Source organism: Callionymus lyra, chromosome 3, assembly GCF_982586985.1.
Source record: "Callionymus lyra chromosome 3, fCalLyr1.hap1.1, whole genome shotgun sequence".
In the NCBI taxonomy this organism is placed as follows: domain Eukaryota; kingdom Metazoa; phylum Chordata; class Actinopteri; order Syngnathiformes; family Callionymidae; genus Callionymus; species Callionymus lyra.
Genome location: NC_141820.1, coordinates 25,426,711 through 25,447,447, shown reverse-complemented (window position 1 = coordinate 25,447,447; position 20,737 = coordinate 25,426,711). Strand labels below are relative to the sequence as shown.

Sequence of the window (20,737 nt, the reverse complement as noted above, 5' to 3'; positions counted from 1 at the left end):
TTCTAAAGCAATTTTCTGATATTTGTGGAAAATTATTAATTACATTTTTGCTTGTCCCAGACACCCTATAGTTAGTGAGGGTCTGATGAAGCTTCATGAAGCAGTGTCATGTTGTTTAGAGGTCAGCAGGTGGCGCCATCAGTTGAAAAATGATGTTTTGTTCAGAACAAATGAAAATAGTGCAGAGACCGCCATCTAGTGGACTCTGAAAATAATGACACTGCTTCATGAAGCTTCATCAGACCATCACTACCTATAGTTTTTACTTTCCACATCTTAAGTCATAACTTATACACATGTTTGTTAGGTATATGAAATCAAGAAGACAGGCCTCAGTATCATAGAGAGGTTTTCTTGTGTTTCAAAACATTTAGAGAGCATAGAATTGAGAATCTAAATGTTACACTGCGACTTAAAAGGTTACTAATGGACACTTCCTGTTTATATTTGCAAAGAAAAACAATCTCTTAAAATCTGTCTCCTTTTTTCAGCTGAAGGATTAAAAACCTCAGGATGTTTACAGATAAGACACTCTGGGAAAAGAGGAAGATACTTGTTTGGGATTTAAAGTCAGAAATATGAATCTGTGGATGTTTTCAGGAAATTAAATAAGCACCATAAGTAGTCCTGCGTTAAGCTTTTGGCATATTTTGTTCAGTTGTCTGTGTTAAGTCAAAGTAAAAAGAAAATAAATAAATAAAGGCAGCGAGACAGTCACCCCTGTTATGTAAACAGGAGAGGATCGCTCCAGTGACGGTTCAGATCTTGAGTCGAACACGTGGAGGTCATAGAAATGTGTTGACTTGAGATAAAACTTGGATGACGATCATATTTGCAACTCAGACTGACGGAAACTGTACAGTACGTTATTTTTATTAACTGGTTATGTTTATGAGAGGTTTAGTTTTTATCTTCATTGAACTTTAATCTGTCAGTTTGCAAAAAAACTAAAGTTAAAATGGTTAATGAGGATCAGATGAGGTCATGCTTCTTACAACTGTGCTGCAGCTCACTACCGCCACCTGCAGTTTTGTTTGACTATCGTCGATATCATTTGGATCAGACCTGGGCAAAGTGTGGCCCGGGGGCCACATGCAGCCCTTTTTTCTGTATTTAAGTGGCCCTCTTGTCATGATTGACTAGAAATTCTTTTAGCCGAAGAACAATTTTATTTTCCACACAAAATGTTTGTTATATGCCATTTTTCCTTTTTTATCCTTTTTTTTTTTTTAAATCTGAAGTAAATTAAAGATCATATTTATTATTCTATTATCATATTTTACATGTTTTGTTAATGTAGCTTATGTAACAACAATTTCTTGACATAATGACATCTATTTTATTTTAATTCTTTTTAGGTTTTATTCCATCCTTCTATAAGTTGACGACCCCCTACTGATGTCTCAGTAATATATAATGTGGCCCCTGATGTACAGCAATAATAAATGTTTGTGAGAATGAGCTGCTTGGGAGAAGTCTGCCTTCATTTCCTGCTCTTCTAGTGTGAAAGTTTTGATTAAAAAGTAACATTTCTTTAAAATTTTATCCTAAACATTAAAATATATCGTTGATAAACTCCCTTCAAATCTCCCTTATTGTGTCCCTGAATCTTGTTCCGGGCATGAACGTGTCGCTCTCTTGTGTGTGTGTGCAAAATGAAGTTTGTGTTCAACTAAACGCTCTATAATCACAGACCAGTCATGCAGAAGAAGATCGTCTGGACAGTTTGGTGTAAACAATATTTTCCCTCTCACCCTCATCCCGTTTGATTTATTAGCAACAGACGAACCATCATTCCATCTTTTTCTTTTTTGTTTCGCTCCAATTCTTGCTAATTCAAAGCATTCCCAAAGAGCAAGAGGACATGGTAGGAAACTAGAGCGACGTTCCCACAGTTACTGCTGTGTTTATCGGGGTCAAATCTGACCACAGACCAGTTGACGGGAACAATACGTGATGGTTACAAAGCAGCGGATCATTTGAATGTGCAAAACTTTTTTCCTTGAAGCAGGAGCACATTTGGATACACGTCGAGCTGGAGATTTACATCCTGCTGGCAAAGGTAAACTGGAGTAAAATTACTGGTTTGTTTGTGTCACCGAAAGACGTTCATGGCTCAAGCAAATTCATCAAGAGGCAGAGTTCAATGTGGAGACGCAAATTCAAGTGATGATAGAAAAATGGCCCTTAGAAAAGCTTTATTGGCCAATAACTAATTGATTTTTTTTTAAAAGTTTATTAAGAGATAGCTGCTACAATTCTTAATTTTTAACCAAAAACCTTTGCTCAGTGTTAATGTGATATGCCTACTCGTTTATTGATGTTGGTTGGAAGAAGGAAAAGTTGCAGTCCATGGAAAATTACATTAGAATTTGAAACCTTTATCGCCAATGTTTAAAACACAATACTAGAATTTGTTGTGGTAGTGTTCCGGAATAAGAAAATAAAATTATACGAGTGAAATAAAAAGAGATTCATTAAAGAAAACACAATAAATTAAGATAAAATAAGAGATATTAATCTAAAAAGGCATATAGATAAATAATAAATGAGTAATAAAATAAATAAAATGCATTCAATTTAATTATATAATTATCATACGGGTAGAAAGAGTTCTGGTCCGGATCGATCTCCGTCTTGAGTTTTTGACTGGGTTTCCTGAGCGACTCCAAATAATTGTGACGAGTCAGGTTGCTTCCAGGTCAGAATTTAATTACAGATTGTAAAAGAGAAAGGATCAAGAACCATCACTAAACCAGGTTCGCCCATGAAACCTGCCCTAAAACTGGGGACCCTCCTGATAGCGTTCTTGCAACTTCTTCGGCACCGATTCCAGATTCCTCCGAGGGATCTCAGCTCTCACGCAGCAGCAGGTCAGTGTGAGGTGAGCAGGGTTGAGAAATTTGTCATTTAAAGAAGCAGGAAGTTGATGACGGGCAAACTGTTTATTTAGGACATGCAAATGTTAAACAACTTATACAAAGTTGTAAGGAAATCAGTGATGCAGTCTTACAGGTGGAGGTGCATGAACACCAGGTATGTCCAACTTACATGTTCGTACACTATCACCAAGGTGACAAAAACCTAAAATGACAAAATAAAAAAGCGAGGGCGTCGAGGGCTGAACAATAAGAAACGTATGTCGTATTGTAACTTGTGCAAGCAAAGTGATATACTTTTCTGATAAACATGCATTTTGGATCATTTATTTTGGTTTTGGACTTTGTTTTGTATGAAAATATATGTTGTATTAAAATTGTGTCGAAATTTAACCTGTGTGTTAAATCTGGGTCAAGGTGACCCGGAGCCTGAAAACAAATTTTTGTGGTATCCTTTGTGTCATCTCTTGGTCGAGGTGAACGCCAAAATGACACATAGAAATACATATGCAGAGACCATACATTTGTTTTAGGGCCTCTGGGTCACCTTGACCCAGAGATTACACAAGGGTTATCCCACTGTTGTCTGTAGAAAAATAGGTGTGGTTACTGTATGTATTGCATCAAAAGGTGACGTCGCCCACAACATTGCATTGACTTCTATTGTAAAAATGAGAAAAAGACGTATATCTGAGCGCATTTTAAACTTCGTATGAGTTGAGGATGATGAAACAACATCTACCAGGCATTTTGTTGAAGTCGAGTGTTTTTTTAATAAGCCATTACTATTTTCTCCTGCTTGAAAATAAGAAAAGAAAAATTCTGCTCAGAGAATGCCTTACCAGAACCACTAGAGGCAGGACTTACAACAAGTAGAAAATTAGCGTTATATGAATTATTACTAAAGATTGAGGTGGATTGCCATTAAAACAAATAAACAACACTGGTGGAATTTTTCAGCAAATGATTTGGTTAAAAGTTTGCACTTTAAGCTAAGGTTTTTAAAAATAGATACAATTTCCATTCAAAATTGTTGCCTTTCTTTGCCTCCAGATAAATACTTGTGCCTTGACTCAGTCCAATTATTATGTCAATTTTATCGTAATACTAATCGTGAATATATTCATGTCCACTGAGGAGTCTGTGTTGCCTTGGTGACTAATGGCTATCTCGGTTCCATTGATGAGGGCCTTGTTTGTCCTCAGGAAAGAGCTCCACTAATCATTTTCTGAAACCGAAAACAGTTGACGGCTCAAAGTTGGATATATACCTTAAAACAGGATCAGGCACCATCTGTGCCGTCAAAATAGACTTTAAAACAAGTGGTTGTGACCAAAAAATAAATTGAACTACACAAGAGATCAAACTTCCAGTTGTCTGGTTTTTGTTTCCTGATAAGATCGAAAAAACACAGATCTAAAGTCATCCATGTCTGTACATAAGTAAAAAATAATACCACTTTGTCTTGTTGGAAGTTAAAGAGTAGAAAGAATAAAACAAATGACGGGTTTGGGCTTGAATCAGAATACTTGGCATGAACTCATGATACGCCTCACTTTATATGCAAAAGATAACAGCAATGATTTCTCAATCTCAAACAGAACAAGATCTCTTCAACGGCCAGAGCCTTGGATTCGGAAGGATGGAATAGCGGCATCCGAAGAATTGTACATGTTGGTTCTGTTCATCTGCGTCATTCACCACTCATCTTCTTCATAGCTGACCTCACTTCCACCTTGGTACAAATCAATCAATCAATCAAATCAATTATAAATCAATAAATGAATGATTATTGACAGGACAGTAAAGCGACAAAGGGACACGAGCAGAAGAGTAGGTCTGTTGTTGTTCAGGGAATTCAAAATAAATCAATAGAGTAACAAACATTAATCAAATTACAAAGAAACCATCTGTGGTCTACACTGAAAAATCAATGACCAAAGGATGGCCCTTCTTGGTTAGCAATTTTACATCAATCCTGGAAACCTGACATGGTTTGGTTTCAACGTGTTCTGCTTCTCTTTTATCGTGGTTTTTATTTACTTCCTTTTTTCTACCTATTGACTAATGGCACACGACTGGAACTGAACAACAATAACCTGTATCTGCCCTGGGCTTCCAGACCAGTGTGTCAGAGCAATTAGGGAAATGTTTCGCTCTGCCATATGCCATTTTAATGGTTTGGTACCTACCTGAGTGTTTTGACCGATGTGCTTTCTTTTCAGTTTTTTTCCAGGTCACCTGTTCCTATATATATTATATATATTATATGGATACAGGTGATACTATTATATGAATATACAGTATTTATTGTACTGCTCATTTGTCTGCTTGAAACACTCGCACTTGGGTTCCAACCTTGACATGATAACCTTGAGAACAGCCTTGGGAGCATAGTGCTGTGGATCTTTAAAAAAAAGGACACCGAAAAATCATTCTAGATCTTGGTCCTATTAGAGTCTGTATCAGGTTCTTTTTTCTGACGACAATTTAGACCAGTTTGAACGATTGGAAAATGGAAATTGTTGGCCAAATACGTTAACAGACCAGTGGCAATCTTGAGAGTTATTCCATAACCTTTAAACCTTTAGACATTAAGATTCTGAAATAGCCGTATAGACTTGTTTTTCCGTGGGCCCAACTGGTAAAAGAACCATCGTACCACCAAACTCTCCTGACTCACTCACATGTGTCAAATGTTGGATTCTTCATAACTCATGATGATGATGTTTTGAAGTCATTACTTTATAAATTGGAGGTTGAGACCCCCGGGATTGACGATGCGCAGTGACAAACCTTGATGCTCGACCAATCACAGCAGAGTGGGTGTGGTTATGGTAAACAAGATGAAATCTTACATTTTCTAATGTAAATATTTCAATGAAAAGAGAGTTTTGAATAAAACAGACTCAAAGTGACAAATCCTTTTATAATCCTTTATTGGAAATGCTTCAGCCAAACATAAGGACTCTGAAGTATGTCTTGAGGGCCATGAGTTCTTCCTGTCTGCTTTTATTTCCATCATCCATTTCCTAAACTTGATTTGTGTTCCTCACAAGCGTCAACGGCTGCAGCTGAGGCTCGGTCGGCCTGATTGATCCAGCAGATTCCTGAGGCGACTTCTACGAAGATAAGACGTCGGATTGTCTCCTCGTATTGACCAAGGTACGTCTGTGCTTTGTGACTCCTTGCTGTTTACTGTGTGTGTTTCCTGCTCCCGTGCTAACTAGCTTGAACGTGCCTGTTCCGTTTGGACAGGATTGCTTTGGTTTCCTTCCTTTGGCTTGTTTTTCCGAAAGAGAGAATGATTGTTATTGTATTTTTAATGTTTATTTCTGCCTCCTGTTATCTACTTCCTGATCTTCGAACAGGAACAGGAAACAGGTTACAGCTGTGGTGGAAAATTACATTTTTGTGAGTTAAAAAATAAGGATAACATCAAGTTAATTAATCAAATTATTATATTGTATTCTATACATCTTTCATATAATTTTAAATATAATATGAAATCACTATTTTTCAAAATAGGTTGTTGTTAATGTCACTATATTTTTAAATGGAAAAAAAATGAGTCTTAAAAGTCCTTAAACAGCCCTATAGTCATATATTATGTTATACATATTTTGAGACAAGTAATGAATTAAAAAAGAAAGTAAATCAAATAATACATTTTTTTAAATGATCTTTGACCTCATGAGGGCCAAATAAATACAACCCAAGGGCCCAGGTCTGGGTTAAAAGCACATTTGTATTACCAGGTATTAGCTTTACCACATCAGGGCATCAGGGACAACAGCGAAGACGAGTACAGGACTCTGATACGGGACTTTGTGGACTGGAGTGAGAGGAACCACTTGCAGCTGAACACCTCAAAGACCAAGGAGCTGGTCTTGGACTTCGGGAGGTCTAGGACAAAGCCACATCCGGTGTCCATCAGAGGCGACAAGGTGGAGATAGTTGACAACTATAAGTACCTCGGTGTGGCTGGACAGTAAACTGGACTGGTCCTGCAACACATACCATGTGTATGAGAAAGTTCAGAGTAGACTGTACTTTCTGAGGAGGCTCCGATCATTTAACATCTGCAAGAAGTTCCTCTGCATGTTCTACCAGTCTGTGGTGGCCAGTGTCCTGTTCTATGCTGTGGTGTGTTGGGGTGGAAATGTGTCCAAGAGGAGTGTCAACAGGTTGGACAGGTTGATCAGAAAGGCTAGTTCTGTGGTTGGAATGAAGCTGGACTCACTGGTGACAGTTGCTGAGAGGAGATCACTGAACAAACTACTGTCCATCATGGATGATGAAAGTCATCCTCTGAACACTGTCATCAGTGAACAGAGAAGCAGATGAAGCACGAATGCTCCTCCCATGATGCAACACTAATAGACTCAAGGATTCATTCATTCCTCGGGCTATTCAATTGTACAATTCTGAGTTCGGGGGCAGGAGTGGAGTGAAAGTATCATGTTGTTCTGTTGTATGTTAGTCTTTGTATCCTTTGTCTTTGTTATTTTTCTTTGATCTATGTTCTTTATCTTTAGACGTAGATTGTATCATCTTGTTTTTTCTCTTTATTTCTCTTTGTTATTTTATTTTTATTTATTTTTATGAATAATTGCGGTATTGCTGTGGCCAATTGGAAAAAAAAACTATTTCCCAAAGGAGACCTCCTGAGGGATCAATAAAGTTCTACCTAACCTAACCTAACCTATCAAAATCTCACTTTGTGTTGGCATATTTTACTTCTCTTTTTTGTGCAAAAAGAAAACAAACTATGATCCTATCATTATAAATGTACATAAAATGTTCTACTCACACCTCATGTCGAGGTAATATAATGGTTGGGATATTGCCAGAGAAATCTATTCCTTTTGTGAGTTCATCTCACCGGCCTGGAGACTTGTTCAAGACCAGCGGCGACTTGAGTCACAGAAACCTTTAAAAGACCTTACGGTGAGGTTGTGGCGACGTTGGCGACTATCAGAGTCGTCAGGGAAACTAGAAGGACGTCTCTGGGACGTGTCAGTGAAGTCGCTGCAACTTCTGTGCGAATGAAGTCTACTCTGGTAGACTGTAGCATGTTAGCTTCTGCTATAAACAAGCTTAAAATATAGACTTATTTAAGTTTGTTTCTGAACAATTTCTCTTGTCGAGGCTTCAATATAATACGGATGTTACAGACGAGCAGTATGGATGATGGTATTTGGATGTCTTTTTGGAGGAAGAAAATAGAGCTTCCCTGCGACCCTCATATGAACCTTTTTTTGGCCTATAAAAAGGAACAGATGACTCTGGAAATAATAGTTGACATGAGGGTGAGTAGAAGAACTATCACTTTAACATAAGCATGTATCAGCTCCGCTGACTCATCCTTCCTCTTGTTTTCTTTGTCATCTTTATCCGAAAGTGCAGACGTGGCGAGGAAGCCTTTCACGCCCCCTCACCTCGACGCATGTGGGAGCGCTGGACCAACACCGGGGAACATGATCGAGCGAAGGTGGACGGAAGTCTCGGGACTCCTTCCATACGTCTCTCTCTCACAATCCTCCGAGTGTGTGTTTTTGTCCATAATAATAACTCGTCCCCGCTGTGCCGTCCCCGGATCTAATAGGACATGTCTAATGAAATCTAAAAATAACCAGAACCAGCTGGCGGTTACCGCCAACGCACACAATCACAGCCAGAGAAATCCAGACAAAGGAAGCGCTCTATGGCGTGTTATCGAGACTCTTGTTCAAGTGATTGAAAGCAAACAAATTCAATCAGCTGTGAAATCTGTCCAGGTGACTCTCCATCGCTCTGAAGGGTTGAGCAGGTGTCCTGTGGGCGTTGGTGTGCTCTGGTCATCACGGTCGGAGACAGAACTTTAAAACGTGAAGTGAAGCCTGATCACATCTCTGCTGCCTTCTGTCTCTCTAGTAAAAGAGGGAAACGTATTCCACGGGGAACTGCTGAAGCTGTTGTCATAGCAACAGTCTCTTGACACCGATTTTAAGAAATTATACTCAGATTCATTTGCTGTGTGTATGTGTGTGTGTGTGTGTGTAGGGTGGGGGGGTAGTTTAATAAGGATAAATCGAGGTTGCAAGTACCTGGGTAAAGGTTGACCCCGGGGTCTCATGCGGTCATAATCAAAATATAAAACTGAGGCTACATAGTATTGTACGATAGTTGTTTCTTGGTGTTTTTTTAGTATATAAGTTTCTGATTTATTAGTATTTCAAAATAAATAGAATATTATCTAAATTATAAATATAAGATATATATTTATACTTTTATTATTCATAACAATGATCATTTAATCAGGACCAATGTTCTGATGAAGCTTCATGAAGCAGTGTCATTATTTTCAGAGTCCACTAGATGGCGGTCTAGTGAACAACTTAAGACATTCTTATTTTTCCCTGACTTTCTGGGACTCCTGTGTTTGTCTCATGTGTCTCGGCCTTTTAAAGGATATATTTTAACTGTGTACTGTTTTTGACTGTTAAAGCACTATGTGACCCTGGTCTAGAAAGGCACTTTACAAATAACCATTAGTTACTTACTTACTTACTTCTTACATCACGTCATTTTTAAACTGATGGCGCCACCTACTGCCCTTTAAAAACATGACACTTCTTGATGAAGCTTCATCTGCCCATCACTAAAATCAGCATTTGATTTACAACTAAACCATCAGAATTTGCATCAAATGAAATCCTAGTAACTTGATAGTCAGTAAAATCCTTGAAAACAAATGGTTGTGAAAGTTTAATGACATTTTCTGGTCATGTCAGACAGCAAACACATTTTGCTAAAGTTCTGGTTTGCCAGAAATTTGAAGAAATTGTCAGACGCTGTCAAGAGAGAGTCTGCAGCACGGACTGGCTTTCATGCTTAAGTGTGTTGTGACACAATCACTGAAGATTATTTCAAATGCTAAAAAGGGCATTGAAATGTATTGATGAGATAAATGTTCTGTATATAAATGGTATTGGATCAGTGTAACTATATGTGGTCAGTTTCAGAAGACTCTTCAACATGTAGTCCTGTTCAATAAATTTTCGTAAATGACAAAGATCCATGATTCCATGGCGGAGCGTCTGCTTTTCGTCCAAAAAACACATGAAACAGCTGACACCGATTCTATGGCACGACTCTCAGTGGTGTCTGGTCCTTGTAGGAATTAAATTAGCAACAGAAATTGAATAAAACAGACCAGCCTTTTGTTAGTCTGAGAGAAGCTGCTAATTTGATTGACGGGTCTGCTGCAATTGCTCCGATAAACCACCCATGGTTTTCACTCTCAAACCCGCAGCTTTATTTTCCTGACATTTGTCTGTTTATCAGCAACAAAATAAAACAAGTAATTTTCTGGAAATGTGGTTTTATTCGGATTACCATCTGGACCCACCCCCACGCCACCCGCCCTCCTAAAAAAAACCCACATGAATAAAACAATGGCCATGTTGCTGTAGTGCCAAAAGAAGTTCTTTTTTTAGGGTCGCTAACGACTTCACGACTGACGTTCCGACACCACTTGAAAGCAGTAGTTGAGTTCATGAGCTATTTGAGGGCAACTGGTCAGTTATTAGGTTTCCTTTTACAAATGATTGAAGTTTTTTATTAGTAGATATTCTATCAAATAACCTGTTGAAAAATTCTGCACGTCAAATGTTAAAGTGAAACATTTGCCGTAACTATTGTTGTAACAACTTAACTAAATGTTGGTTGTTTCTTGAGAGAAGAACGTAAACAACGTTAAAAAAAAAATATACATTTTAAAGGTCAGCGCTGGCTTCTTCAAAAATGGCTGAATATCGTAAATTGTTAAATAAGGTTAATCTAAAAGATTGCATTAAAGTTCAACTAAAGTGTAGATTTAAGTGTGTCTTAAATAGATGTTGGACTCTATTGTATCATCAGTTTGTGTCTGTTTGTACAAAACTCTCTTTTCATTCAAATATTTACATTAGAAAATGTTCTTAAGCCCCGCCCACTGTAAACCACACCCACTCTGCTGTGATTGGCCTTGAGGTTTGTCAACGCACGTCATCAACCACGGAATTTTACACCTCCGAAAGGACTCGTTGTATAAACAAAGTGGGCCTTGATTACAGCTGACTGGAAGAGGAGTGAAGCCATTATTTCGTCATCTTTGACTCCACTCTCGTAACCACTTGTTTGTCAAGATTTTAGATGGTGCAATAACTTCAAAACATGGACTTACTGAGGGTCTTACTGCATCTTGGAGAGAAAGACTTCAACATTTGAAACATGGGAGTGAGTCAGGAGAGTTGGGTTTTCGTTGTCTTCGTATTTCTGAATTTCCTTGTTTACGCATCAATTGATTTCAGTCTTGATGCGCAAGGCATTCTGGGATACCACTCACTACCAAGAGAGGTCCCAATGTTCCTCATTCAGTCTTGGAAAAACCCTCTTGTACTGAAGATCCTGAGGCAGGAATCCAATCTGAGAGGAAGAATGATGCGTGAACGATTATTAATCATGAGAAAAAGAAACATCCCCCACAAGATGACATCCCGACGTTGCGTCTTTTCTGCTTGAATTATTGAAAACACTCCATGTCTGTTTCACGCCGCCCTGGCTGATGGAGAGAAACTGCTGACTCAGACAGAATAAATGATTGAGCGTGATATTCCGGCGACCTCTCCGGTGTGTTAAGTGACACGGCAGCTGAACAAGCTTCACTCTTATCATCCGCGTCATCTGCACCAACAAAGAGGAGATAGAAATCCACTCGTGTGTATTCCGGACACTCCTTGTTCTTTATTATATTTGTGTTTCAGTGAGCGCTGCTTTACAGGGCAATTGTCTTTATCTTTTAAAACATACATATATATGGTTTCAACTGTGTGTTGGTCCATATGCTGAGGCGACGGTGCAGGCTTGAGGCCTTGGTCAAATACAAAACCCTATTTAATTATAACAAGTGCTCGTGAAACGTTCTGTATATAGCATTTTATAGTTTCATTTCAAACCTGAACTAGCAGTTAAAATGACAATAAAGAAACTAAATTATTACAAAAAATAAATTGCTGATACTTCAACAGATGGATATTGATTTTGCTTTTTACCCAGATTTGCTAGTATTTGTCTCGTTTCTTGTTAAAACCAAGTGCGATCTCTCTCGTTTAAATTAAATGTCAACTATGGTTAACCACGACATGTGCAGTTTCCAAATGTGATTTTTTTTTATTTACTTAACAGAACACTAGACACGCATCATGAATGGACAAAAAGTGTTACATTTTGACAGAAAATTGTAGAAGTCATCTATAATGTAATGAAATGGTTTCATTCTGTACAGTAGAACAGCATTTATTTCAACGATGTTCTTTACTACACAACTTCCCTTGGCCATGTTGATTCATATCATGGAAGAAAGTGCTGAGAATACTTTTTGAAGCTTCCAAGAACGCACAAGACGACTCTTGTTTGTATCATTTTATCAGTGCACATTGCAATTGCACCGATAAAACGCTACAAGCAAATATCTTCAATCTTACTTAGTGCTGCTTTAAAAGTCAGAGAATGATATGAATGTTGAAGCTTTTTTTGTGAATTTTCTTTAGAGACACCCTCTACATTAAGGGTGGGCTGGTCTATTTCCTCGGGGTGAACATTAGATACTGTAGCTTTTGCGAGGGGCCATCAAGCCAATATAAATAGACGAGAAAAGAGCCAAAATAAGATGGAAAAACCATTTGTAAAAATATAAATATTGATGAACCTTTCATAAAAATAAAAAGTAGTTAAATAACTTTTTTTTTTCTAAATATGATGTATTTACATAAAAACTATTTCAAGGAGCAATACACATTTACTAAAAGGACAAAGAAAAAAAGGAAAAAGTCTTTAAACAAAAACTAAAGAAAGTTGTATCTAGAACTAATGCAATAATAAATACAAAATGACAGCTGTCACTGTCAGAAACATTTTTTTCCCATGTTTTACACAGATCAGTTCTCCTCTGACATCTTGAGGGCCGCAAAAAGATACAGTTAAAGGGCCGCGAGAGGCCCCTAGGCCACACTCTACCAATAGGTTTGATCCATGTAGTACTGCGCATCTTATTGTTTTGAATCTTACACAGCCAATGACTAAAATGAAACTCCTTGGCAGACGTATTAATGTCTAAGGCCATATAAAAAAAAGGAGGTCTGGAAAAGCGTTCTATAAATATAAATAACTTAGTTAGACTTAGTTAACTTATAGTTATTTAAATCTATTCAACAGCAACAAATGCAAAAAACTGATAAATATCTTAAGAAATTAACTGAACATAGTAACTCTGCTTGTCATCTTTGTTTTAGTAGTACCTGCTAGAGATGTAGGTATTTGAAATGTTTGTTTTGTTGTTTTCCGTGCGTGTTTATCCGTTGCACCCGAGCTATAGCTCGTGCGTCGCTGTTGCATCTGCATGTGGGGCGCGTCCTTCGCTCTTCCTTCCCTCTGTGGAGCTGCACCACTGCACTGCAGAGGAAACTTGAACTGTGCCCAGCTCCTATGACCATCACTCATTCACAGCTCAGCACTAAAACAAGCCCTCTCTCTCTCTCTCTCTCTCTCTCTCACACACACACACACACAAACACACACACACACACTTCCTGTATCCATACAATGATTTACCTGGCATGAAGACCAGCGTGCATCACGAAACACTCAAGAGTCTTTATTTTTAGAAGCAAGGGGAGACTGAGCGTTGCACAATTTCCACTCCAGGACCCCTGCAGACATGGCGTTGTGTGTTTCCTTCCTGGTGTCCTTCTGCCATCTGTGCCTTTTTTTTTCTCTTCTTTCTCGAATGATTGATGACATCCTTGGTCGAGTCAATCCGTGTCACTCCTCTTGCTCATCCAAAATAAACAACCTGATCATCATATGTGTGTACTTTGATTTGAATGATCTACAACGATCTGATCACCATGATGTCTGTCCTTGATTATGTGCAGCAGAAATATACACCTGAAAAACTCTTATCTACACTGTAGGTCAGTTGAAGGCCATTCAATTTCCTCAGGGGCCACATTTTTATGATGTCGTGAGGGGTCAAGAAAATTAGGACGAGAAAAGTATTTAAACAAGTTTTTATTTTTTTTTAATCAAGCTAAATACAAGTACAAAATATTCTTATTTTATTAAAACTTTAATCAACCTGATACAAAAGCACTTTTGTCGCCAAATTGTTTTTTTATATCTACTTAAATCTATTTGAGGGGCAATAAAAACCCATAAAAATAAAACCCTGTAGTTACATTTAGAGATGAGTAATTAATAATACACGTAAATACAAAATAGAATGGTTAGTTTCTACTTGACCTTTAACCTCATAAGGGCCACATAAAAACAGTCAAGGGGCCACACTTTGCCAGGGTCTGGAGAATCAGCTAAATATTTGAAGCATTTCTTTGTTTCTGTTCAGCAAATGTCCTCTAAAAAAAAAAAGGTTCCAGCAGGACTAGTAGGTGATTGTTCAAGCCGACAAATAGAAATCTAATCAGTCTCTTCAAATGAGACAGAGATGTGACTGTCTCATCTTTCCACTCTAAAGAGCTGACTCTGTACATGTCTAAGGGTCTAGAGTGGCACTCTGATCTATGCTTGGACACACACACACACACACACACACACACAAACGCGGGCTCAAAGCCACAGAGAGCCCATAATAGACCATCAGGGCAGCAGACTGAAACAAGCGGTTCTCTGTCTTCACCGCACAAGGAGATTTAGTGAGCGTGTCGCCCTCCATAGGAATTCTGTAACACTGCAAACGTGTGGGGTGGACAGACAGCTCCCTCTAGTGGTTGTCAGTAAAATAGTTGTGTTTGAATTATACAAATAATTATAAAAAAAATTAGCTACTATTGCTTACAACTAGAACGCCCTAAATTATTGAGAAAGGGTCCTGCCTTAGAAGAAGATGTATTATTAACACAAGTACATTTTTACATTTAGGTTAGATCGATTGTATTTTATATCATTTTAATATATGGAATGGAAGGGTTTAGATAAATACTAGGGATGCAAAGTAAAATGTTTGTGATAGTTCAGAGGCCTATTGCACAAAAGTACGACTGAGACATCCAGGATAAGTAAGTAAGCTGGGTTGGATGAATCCAAAAAGATCCTTGCTCTTGCGAGAGGTCTTGGGTTGAAATCCCAGAGGTGACGTGAAGCTTTAGTCTCTTCCACTACTTCGAGATTTGGCTACTGAAGGCTGTTTAGTGACACCATTGAGTGTTAGCCCTGACGTGATAGCATTGTGGCACGTGCTGTCCTCCACCATGTGGCCTGCATGAGGAAGAAGAGCGCCCCCTACAGTGCTATCACTGATAGACTGGGACAATGCTGCCTTCTTCCCGGATGATGACTGTGGTCGGCTGGTCTGAGACCAGTATGTTTTGAATAATTTTCATTAAGTTGAGTAATTGAGTAAATGAAAGTTAAATATGGCCTGCAATGGTAAATTAGTTTAATTTTTCATGATTTGATTGAGGTGTTAGTATACAGGCCAACATGGAGGCTCCTGCATCCTCAAATTTCTTATGCCACTGTAGGACTTTGGTTTTGAAAGGCAAAGAACACCATTTGTATTTACATGTTAACAAACTGTTGGTCACAAATATTTGTTTTGCTTTATACTTAAAGTAACATGTTACTCTCCCTATCTATATGGTTTGTGTATCGTCTGTGGAAAAGTGTAAATGTCAAAAATAATCTAAGATAATCAGTTATCTAAAATGATGTAAACTAATCACACATATTTTAAATAATTATAGAGTGTCTAGTTCAGACCTGGGCAAAGTGCAGCCCTTTGACTTTATTCATGCAGCCCTAGTAATATCAAAGTATGATCATGTATAAATGGTTTTAATGCATTAACAAATGTATTTATATGTATTATTCAATTACATTTTCACATAACACTTCCCTCCTTTGTGTGTATTTTTTGTGTGTACATTAATCCCTCAAAACGTTTTTTTAAGTTAATTGAAGAAATGTTTTTAAAATACAAGAATACAATTGCAGCTTATTTAGCTTAAAAAAAGTCATGGCCTAATGACGCATGTCCTTTTTTAGGGATTGTCTTTTTTTTTGCTTGACGGCCCCTAACAACATTCACATAATTTTAATGTGGCCCTTGAAGAATTTTAATTGAATGTTTTACAGTGTGAAGTGTGCAGTGTCATAAGTATTGATTGATTTGTGATGACTTCCTACTGAAATAAAGGATGAGATCATACAGATACTGGAACTTAGCCTGGTCTGGAGTAGGCCAAGTTCCACAGAATAAATCTCCATGGTAACAGATGTCATAACATATACCACTTTTTGCAACAGGACCACAGATCAGATAACCAAGATAGCCCGACTCAATCCCTTATCATACTTTTGTGCAATAGGCCTCTGGTCGATCTGCTTTCTATACACTTGCATGTTAATCCCTGGAAATGAAAACAGGAATCAAGAAAAGACAAAACAGTTACAAATTAAATCAAATAATTTATTGGCACATCATTTGGAAAGAGCATGATCCGTTATGACTCAAGTTAAAACACTTTTAACTTCATTGATCTCGACAAGAGTAACGTGATTTTACAAGTATCTGAGGGTCGCTGGTTCACTTCCTGGAGAAGTTCTTATCACTTCCTGGAGAAGTTCTTATCAGGCGGGTCTGAACACATTATTATCATCATCATGACTCCCACCTGGATCTCAGCCACAGTGACCTCTCTCGGGACGTGATGATCCTCAAGAGTCCTGCTCCGGGGTCGGAGGTCACCTGGGAAAACGCTGATACAAGCAGTAACACTCAGTCAACTGACACCCTTGACCTGGTTTTACCTCGGTACCGCCCAAAGCTCGACGGCCTCGATCCTCTGGGCAGGCTCTGGGGGGACAGGGGCGCTCCATAACTGGCGGGCCAGTGCGCCACTGCGAGACAAGACCAAAACACATGACTCAGGGTAACAAACACAAACGCCCTAAAATAAAAAAGGGCGTTTTTTTTGTCTGCGCTGTAACACCTTTGGTGTGCGTGTGTTTCTAGACTCGGTGCATCCGGGTCACACCAGGCCGAACGCTTCCTCAAAGTCTCGCTGCTGGTAGTCCATGAAGCCCGAGTGCGAGTCCAGGGCGGCGCTCACGGACCTAGGAGACAAGTCACCATAGACATGTGAGACGGTTTCATTCAAACACGAGGCAGGCTCCAGGTCTTCGTACACGACGCTCATCAGGTACTGGGTGGTGTTCCTGGGCGCCATTGTTCCGTGATGACGCGGCGTTTTCTTCCCGTCGTCGGCGGTCGAACGCGTGGATCCCGTGGGGGGTTCAGTTGTTGTCGGTGAAGAATTCCGGTCCCGTCGACGACAGATCTTGCGGGATGGTTTCAGGACGCCATATAAAAGAGTTCTGCGATCTTCCGACGAAACACGAAGCTGCCGCCATCTTAACTTGAGCGACGATCCACAACTTTTCTGGTATGACTCCATCTTTGTCTTCCTTATGTCAGCAGAATCCATATTTGCTTTACCCATGTCTTCAAAAAAAAGTTTCATTTAAAAAAAAAAAGGAAAAATGTAAATTATAACCTTCTCAGCTCGAAGTCGACTCGTCAATGGGATCCGCCTGGTCGAGCGCTCGCGTGTCACTCTTCTAGTACCCAAGATGCACTGCGGCTTTCTTCTTCTATTGCTTAAGGTACAGCATGAAATGTTGACCACCTACTGGACGGAATGACAAACCACACGCTTATATAAATAGTTACATGTGACTTTGTTCAAAAGCACGTTCACAAACAATGGATTTTGTGACTAAAATGACATTGTTTAAAAGCCTTTTCACTAATAAATAAACATATTTCTGGACAAACAAGAAAACACATATAAAAACAAAATACATGTTGAGACCCAGATATTATAAATATTACGTATTATATTATATTTTATATTATTTAAATAGCAGTGTGCTAAAAACAATTCAGTAAATTGAGACTATTAAGGATGTTTTGTTTATTTTATTTGTACTTTCGGACGGAGATTGAGGATGACGTCATCAGCCGGCGCTGAGAAGTGTGCGGTCCAAAACATACATCTACGTCAAACTCTATTACTTCCACATTATTATTATTTTATTTTAGTTATATGTATAATTGTTAACATTAGTTATATATTCTATCCAAGTAAGTCAGCTAGTTTGAGTCCGGTGCCTTCAGTCTAGTCCCCAGACATTGACTATTACGATCCGCGTGGATAATAATAAACAAATAAGGTATTATGGAAAATTAGAAGTAAATTCACGATAGTCAAGTGTTTTGGCGCAATCGTTCCGCTGTGTAAAGAATGATAATCTATCTTCTGTGCCATGTCTCACAATACACTTTGGATGGAGCATCTTTATACTTATCTCTCTAGTAAGAAAAGGTATATTATTGGGTTATTAAAGATCCACAATATGTAAGTAAGTGTTATAAGAATTTAAGTGATCATAATGTGTCCCTCACAAGTCCGTGCCTCGTGACTGATAAAACCACATACCGTGACGTTTAATCAACAAACTGTAAGATGGTTCTTGTCTTATTTCTGCCAACCGAAGATCAACTCCCGCCAGCGCGTGTGCTCTTTCTAATCAACGTTCTTCGTATCTGTAAACCTATTCCACCCTGGTTGTGGCTGACGTAGCTGTGAAACTAAATAAAAAGTGCGAGGGAGACACAGATCGTTGGTATTCACTGAGATTGTTTGAGCGTGTTCTCTAGTGTGTCTCCCCTCACGAGTAACAAGTTTTGACTCTGGTTGTTCTTCACTCTGTCCAGGCATCGAGAACTTAACAAATTCTCCCAACAGTAAGTAAGTAATTTATATTTATAGAGCGCTTTTCTAGACCAGGGTCACAAAGCGCTTAAACAATAAGCTCCTCTGGACCTGAACCGTGTGCGAGGAACCATCAGTAGATTCTGATCCACAGACCTCAGAGCCCGAGCTGGGGTGTAAGGCTGGACCATATCACTGATAAGGTAAGGTAAGGTAAGGTAAGGTAAGGTAAAACTTTATTGATCCCTCAGGAGGTCTCCTTCGGGAAATTGTTTTTTACCAATAGCCAGCAATTTTTCATAAACAATAAAAAATAATACATAAAAAATAAAATAAGAAGAAGAACATAAAGAAGAAGACCAAGATGACACAATCTAAGTCTAAAGATAAAGACAAAGAAGATAGGTCAAAGAAAAACAACAAAGACAAAGGATACAAAGACTAACATAGAACAGAACATCCAGATACTCTCACTCCATTCCTGCCCCCGAACTCAGAATTGTACAATTTAATAGCCCGAGGGATGAATGAGACCCTGAGTCTATTTGTTTTGCACCTGGGTAGGAGCATTCGTGCACTCATTCTGCTTCTCTGCTCACTGATGACAGTGCTCAGAGGATGACTGTCATCATCCATGATGGACAGTAGTTTGTTCAATGATCTCCTCTCAGCAACTGTCACCAGTGAGTCCAGCTTCATTCCAACCACAGAGCCAGCCCTCCTGATCAACCTGTCCAACCTGTTGACACTCCTCTTGGACACATTTCCACCCCAACACACCACAGCATAGAACATGACACTGGCCACCACAGACTGGTAGAACATGCAGAGGAGCTTCTTGCAGATGTTAAATGATCGAAGCCTCCTCAGAAAGTACAGTCTACTCTGAACCTTCTTATATACATGGTCTGTATTGCAGGACCAGTCCAGTTTACTGTCCATCCACACACCGAGGTACTTATAGTTGTCCACTATCTCCACCTCGTCGCCTCTGTTGGACACTGGACGTGGCTTTGTCCTGGACCTCCCGAAGTCCATGACCAGCTCCTTGGTCTTTGAGGTGTTCAGCTGCAAGTGGTTCCTCTCACTCCAGTCCACAAAGTCATGTATCAGACTCCTGTACTCATCTTCGCTGTTGTCCCTGATGCATCCAACAATAGCAGTGTCGTCAGCATACTTCTGGACGAGACTCAGCTCTGAGTTGTAGCAGAAGTCTGAAGTGTAGATGGTGAAGAGGAGAGGGGCCAGTACTGTCCCCTGAGGTGCTCCTGTAATGCACACCACAGTGTCAGACTTGATGTCCTTCAGCCTGACATACTGTGGTCGATCAGTAAGATAGTCCGTAATCCAAATGATGTAAGGAGGAGTCTCACCATGAATAGATCTGAAAGTAAGAACCAGAATTTTAAAATTGATCCTGAAAGAAACTGGCAGCCAGTGAAGAGTTTTAAGGATCGGAGAAATGGGAGTTCTTCTACTTGAGCGGCTCAGAATTCTCGCTGCAGAGTTTTGTATTAACTGCAGGCGAGACAGCTCCTTCTTGTTAAGACATGAAAACAAACTGTTACAATAGTCCAGACGAGAAGAAACAAACGCATGGATTACAAGTTCCAGATCATGTTGTGACAACATTTTCCTAAGTTTAGAGATTTTTCTCAGTTGAAGGAAACAGTTTCTGGTCAGTTTTCTGCAGTGTTGTACTAGAAACATGTCTTTGTCAAATACAACACCCAGGTTTCTCAGGCGCAGTTTGACAGACTGACCTAAGTCACCTCAGTACTGACACAACCCTGGAACCTTATCATCAGGAGCAATAACCAGAGTTTCAGTTTTGTCAACATTTAGCTGCAAAGCGTTTTCACTCAGTCATTGTTTGACTTCTATTTACGTCAGAGCTCCCAAAACGTAATCATTCAGAAGACAACACTCGTTGATAGGTGGCACTTTTTAATGTTGCAGTACAATCCTGTTCTTTTTACCTTTAGTCATATGACCTCTGATTTATATGTCTCCATGCAGACATCAGTTGCCGTGACAACA

General features: G+C 39.1%; 1 protein-coding gene and 1 long non-coding RNA gene across 2 annotated transcripts in view; one reads left to right on the top strand and one right to left on the bottom strand.

Annotated features, from left to right (window-relative positions):
* The first annotated feature begins 1,224 nt into the window (after window positions 1-1,224).
* The window catches only part of atp2b1a (ATPase plasma membrane Ca2+ transporting 1a), a 150,852-nt gene continuing 131,339 nt past the window's right edge, over window positions 1,225-20,737 (top strand). Inside the window, exon 1 of the mRNA XM_087787265.1 lies at window positions 1,225-1,240. The gene's annotated coding sequence lies outside the window, so the exon portion shown is untranslated. The remainder of the gene's footprint in view (window positions 1,241-20,737) is intronic.
* LOC148084015 (uncharacterized) lies at window positions 16,369-17,608 on the bottom strand. Its single transcript, XR_015710698.1, has 3 exons — window positions 17,109-17,608; window positions 16,913-17,036; window positions 16,369-16,820 (listed from the first exon to the last, which is right to left on the bottom strand). It is a non-coding gene; the product is annotated as an uncharacterized LOC148084015 (long non-coding RNA).